We start from the raw sequence: 5,708 nt of genomic DNA, 5'->3' as shown, positions 1-5,708 counted from the left end.
GTTGGAGAGGTCAGGGAAGTGAGATTTTCATAGACATTAAAGAGTATCAGACAAAGTGCTGTTGGTGTTTTACCCCAAGTTAACTGTGGCTTAGAATGGCTTTATGGACTAGCCTGTCTGTGTAGCAGTGATCATGCTTATGATGTTATTTCTTTGGAAATATTTATTCAAAGTTGAGCAGTCATTCTATACAAAGAGTTTACAAACCGTGTGGGAAGCCTGCCTTAGGGAAGCCTGCTTAGAAGCTACGGCAGCCTTGGCCACAGGGTTGTGTCAGGGTGAAGAACAGCTCCTCCCCTCTCCTTCCTGTGCTGCTTTTCCAGCTGCTGGGAGAACGCAGGGTGGGTGTGTTGGGAGGTTCCTAGTGACTGCACCAGGTTACCAGACTCCAGTGGCCTGGAGACTCACTGTTGGCTGTTAGGCGGAAGCACTGCACCTCGCAGATCAGATCTTAATACCGTGACACCCTGGATGATTCTCGGGACGTGGAGAGTTCACCTCAACGATGCAAAGATCCTGCAACTGCTTACTCCTTCCTTCAGCAGCCCCAGGTGTGTGGGTGCCAGAAATAGCCCTTGTTTTCTTTTTCTGGCAGCAGTAATCTTTTGAGGGGAATAAGGGATGAGAAGCAATTGTTTTGGGCTCTTTGGATCATCTTAAGCTTGGCTAGAGGCAGCTCTGACTTCTCCACTCCGAGACCACCGTGCCAGCCTCCACTGCCTACTGCTGACCCACTCTACTTCCTTTGATACTGTGGCCCTCCTGTGTATCAGAGCTCAAGCTGCATTGGTCCCTCTCAGCAGGAGGTGGAGGAGGCATGGGCGCCCTTCTGCTTGTACTAAATTAATCGTCACAGCATGGAGACATCCTCAATCTGTTGACTGTCAATCAAGTGGACTGCACTGTGTATCCTTTAGACCAGATGTGGGGGGAAGGGCGGTGTCTGTCTTCACAGCTCCTTTGAGATTCTTCAAGGTGTCCAGGCTGTACGGAATCGGGCAGTGAGCTGTGTGGACAGCACAGCTTCTTAAAGAAGGAACCACGCTCTAGCACTTTATCTTTCCCTTCAGTTGTTTTGATATAGCACATTTTGGAAAGTTTAGAGAGGAAATGCAAAATAAAATATTGTTTTTTTGACCCCTCACTATAAATGTAAAATGATCCAGCACTTTCCGAAAGATTTTTTTATTGTTAGGTTGTGTTTATGCTCGTGTTGACTGGGTTGATTGAAATGCTTAATTTTAAAGACATGCTTAGGTCTTTTCTAGGAAAGCAGTGCAAACCTACTTTGATAATACTTTTCGTCTGATTTAATTTGAGAAAAAATTTACATGGTGAGTTGAGAGAAACAGTTGCTCTGTTAATTTGATTTTTCTTCTTGAAATTTCTTTTACCTGTTTTATGACTTTATTTTGTTTCTTAATAGATGTCAGTAAGTGTTCTTTATTTAATCCAGATTTTTTCCCCTCTAAATATCTAATTGAACACATACGTGTAGAGGGCCTCTGGTTGGTGTTGGGACAGGTGGCAGGGAGGAGAGTCAGCAAAGTCACAGTGTCTGCATTTAGGGAGCTTGTGGGGTGATGTTGGCATTCCTTTATGTGTACTCCATGGCGTCCCATGACACTGGGCCTCGTTTTTGCTGAGCAGTGCAACATCGGTAATTGGTCAATTTAAGTCTTGTATATGTTTTCTACCGTAAATATACATATGAACTTCATTAGCACTTATCCATGATTTAGGTCAAGTATGACACGAAGATGTGTTCTTTTCCCTTCCCGGTTATATTCTGATCTTAATATTATGGGAAAATAACAATGTAGCATTTGGCACTAAGATGTTTAGAAAACATTTTCTAGCCAGAGTATGATACTTTGTATCCATCCGTGAGGAAAGTCTTTAACACACATGGCTTAAACTATGCAAAAGTTAGTTTCAAATGGCTTAATTAGTGTTTAACTTCAGATAACATGATACCTTTAAAAGCAAACAAACAATAGCAAACCTCCCTTTCCCCATCCAGTCATTTGACAGTAGCGTAATCGGGAAAGTGGCCTTGGTCTGTCTGTTTCCCTCCCCCAGGGTGGTGTGGTTCTTCCTGTCTTCTTAAGAGAGATACAGCGGACGGATTCATTCTCTTCCAAGAGGTTCTCAAAGGCAGCAGACATCTGTGAACATTTGATATTTGTTTGCCTTGGAATTTAGCATGTGAGCCTCTTTGCCTAGAAAGTCAGCCCTTAGGCCATCGGGCTGTTATTTCAGAAGGATATTGTGAAATTAGGTGATGCCCTTAATGACAAGGCAAAATGTGAGGCATTTGCCATGTGGGTAGACAGCAGACAGGTGGGTCACTATAGATGTAAAGCTTACGCTTTTGTAACTGGGGGCGTCAAATTGGCAATTCACCAAGTGAGAAGATGGTGTATTTCGCTTATTTATGCTGTCTCCATTTCCTTTTATTTACCAGCTTGAGTGTTTGTTGTTAAGGGCCAGGCCTCTGTGTGAATTTTAATTAGAATTGTAGTTCGGCATTAATCTTAGGGTGGTAACAAGACCGATGTAATATGAATGCATTTAAAAGAAGGAAATCTGATATGTTATGAGTAATTGAAGCCATGCCAAGTGCAAGACACAATGCTTTTATGCCATTGTATCTCTTCTTTTTAAATTGCTTTTTGATTTCTGATATTTTCCTCTGGTCATTTATCAGAGTATCTTCCCTGATTATTTAAAGTCATGTTTTCTTCACCAGGAATCCCCTTTCTTAGCTTTTTGGAACAAGTGCCTACCTGAGTATAGATTTTATTTTTATTATGAAGATTGGTTTCTTGTAGAGATTCTTCAGTGAAATTAAAAACTGCTTCATGCCGAAGGAGAAAACTGTGGTCAGGGAGAGTCCCTGCACAATCTGATTTCCACTTTAACTGGCTGCTTCCGTGCGTTTGTAGCTATGAAAACCATTGGCTTGGGCTGTGGTGACAATGCTGGGTGCCAGTCCCCTTATGTCGGTGGTCACTGGTGAGTAATTAATTGAAGATATGATTTTGTATTTGAGGTCCTAAGCCATTTTCAGGTTTACAGTGGACAGTCTTCCACCCAAGTGTTATTTGTAAGGTGCTCTTAGCTTGTAGTATGCATTTTAGCTGTTTAAACTGTCATTTTTTAACCTAGGTTGGAAAGCCAATTTCACATGGCTTAACAGAGTGCCTGGGATCTGAGGCACTCGAATGTTTGTCAGTGAATGAACAGATGTAGACATGGACGGGTACATAAATTTAGTTGGTCTTTTTTCTATGATTAAAGTAAGTTATTTTACTGAGGGAGATAAGTTACTCAATGTTAACTGGTTGTAGACAAAGGGAAGGGAACATGTTAGAAGTCTGGTGTGTTGGCAGGTGGGAGAGACTGCTACTAAAGACTCCACTCCACAAATACTCAGAATCCTGGGTTCTCCCACGTCTTCATGTACAAAAGTGGGTCACACTTTCCAGTCAAAGGATCACAGAGACCAAATAGATAGGATTCTTCTGACTATCAACCAAGAGTCTTTAGGTCTTCGCTCAGCCAAGGCATGCAGTGAAAATAGAACTCAAGTTTCAGACTCCTCTGGAGGATTAAAGAGTCTAGTTCGCATTGCGTTTCCATTCTCCACATGCTCATTCTTCAGTCATTTTTGCATCTGCCGATCAAGATGGTTGCAATGACCAAAAAATTTCAGAATGCTGTGATTTTTGTGCCATTCCTTTAGCAAGTTAATCAAGATGTTGCATGCTCCAGTGTGCACGTATGGAGATGGGTCAGGATGCATCGTTAGGAGAAGGGGGTGGAGCACAGCAGAGCAGCCTGGGAGGACTGAAGCTGCATTCAACTATGACCCCCGATCCAGAGGCCGGCTGCTTGAGGAGCCAAGAGCTGGGCCCCTTCCGCGGACGGTGAAGGGTTGGGATGCCCGCCATGGCCAGCTTCCGCTCACCACTTCATTTTTTTGTTAAAAAAAAAAAAAAGTAGCAGATATCTTGTGTTACATCTGAGAAAAAATAGCTCCTCTCAAACTTTTTTGCTCCCAGTTCTTCAGGTAAATGACTGGGAGGGGTGGATCATCGCTTGAGCCAGGTTGAGCTGCTTTAGGGATATTTGGGGAAGGATAGTCAGAAAGGCAGAAGGAGAAAGAAACAGCATCTCAGTGCTCTTGTGCATTTTACTGGCATCTTAAGAGAGGTGATTCAGATTCTGGACCCCTTGGTTGAAATTGCTGCCTTCATTTCCTCATTTACGGAACTGGCCGAAACATGGAGGCTGTTCATCCATTCTGGTTTGTATCCTTCCATCAGCCCAGTGGGATGACAGGGACAGATGTGTGGTAGCATTTCACAGGTAAACAGGAAGCAGGGAGACTGAGCACCTTGCCTTTGCTTATTTGTTAACTTGTCTGATTGAGATCCATGATTTTAGGAGGTGTGGGAAGGACATGTTTTTGGTCTGCTCTACCCATCGTATGTTTTGGACCACATTACCCTGTTTTGTTGTTAGGTGCTGTCGAGTCATTTCAGCTCATAGTGAGCCCATGTGGCAGAGTAGAACTACCCCATACTCTTAACTGTTTGCGCCATTAGAGCCCCTAACCCTTCCAAAATTGTTTTCACCAAATTACCCAGTGATGTTAAGCTTTTATCCATGTTTACTGTTAGGAAATAGTTGTAAGTCCTATTTCTACATTTGTGTGAGATTGTTATAGACATTATCATTTCCATCTTCTGATGGTCTTTATGTAGTACTTCCATTGCAAAATACTTTCAGAATTCAGTACTAGGAAAAACCTTGACTTCCCTGGGTAACCAGGCAGCTTCCTTATTTCTGATAATGAGATTTATGTAAACCACCCTGCTTCGCTTTCTGTTTTGATTGCAGCCATGCTTAAGGCCAAGTTTTTTGTGCTTAGTGTTAACATTTTTGCAATCTCTTTTTCCTTAACTCTGTTTTTCCTTTTAAAAGTTGTTATGCATAATCTTATTTTGTTTTGTATGTGATTTTTATAAAGTGTCGTAAATTCTGCTTGGGAAGAGTCATGTTTTTAATAGATTCATTAAAACAGCAGTACATATTCATTATTCATTAAGTATAATGAATTCTCAAAGTATAAACACTGAGTTTATGCATGTTGATACTACAACCTTCTTTTCCCACTAACTCCACTGAATTGTTCTTTCTTATGTAGCCCTGGGCCACGCTAAGTATCTCCACATTTAGGTGTACAAATGCTATCTTGTTTAAGCTCTTACCGATTGTGGTGTAAGAATTTGAAGGAAATAGAACTGATCTGTTTCTTCCAAAAGCTAAGCTTTTAATAAATGAATATGGAATCCCGTCTGAGAACCTGGATGATATAAATCATTGCGTCAGTTCATTATCTCCAGCTATGATTATAGCCCTTAATTGAAAGTGGTTTAAGGGAAGACTTGGATCATTATCCTTTTCTCTGCTACTGATGTCTATTCTTTTATTTGAGGTATCACTGTTTTCTGGGAAGAAGGGCTACTCCACTGTTCAGATAGAATCACAGTAAACCAGAAAACTTACTGCCATTGAGTCGATTCTGACTCATAGGGACCTGTAAGGGCAGAGTACAGCTGCCCCATAGGGTTTCCAAGGCTGTAAATCCTTACGGAAGCAGACTGCCACATCTTTCTCCTGTGGAGCAGCTGGTGGGT

At 41.9% G+C, this 5,708-nt stretch overlaps 1 pseudogene; it reads right to left on the bottom strand.

Moving 5' to 3' along the window:
• Positions 1-2,120: 2,120 nt before the first annotated feature.
• Positions 2,121-5,663, bottom strand: LOC111819914 (COX assembly mitochondrial protein 2 homolog pseudogene; annotated as a pseudogene).
• Between the last annotated feature and the right edge of the window lie 45 nt (positions 5,664-5,708).

The sequence above is a fragment of the Trichechus manatus genome, unplaced genomic scaffold, assembly GCF_000243295.1.
Source record: "Trichechus manatus latirostris isolate Lorelei unplaced genomic scaffold, TriManLat1.0 scaffold00002, whole genome shotgun sequence".
NCBI classification, from domain to species: domain Eukaryota; kingdom Metazoa; phylum Chordata; class Mammalia; order Sirenia; family Trichechidae; genus Trichechus; species Trichechus manatus.
Note: the sequence above shows the minus strand (reverse complement) of the source record. Positions and strands in the feature narration are given on the sequence as shown.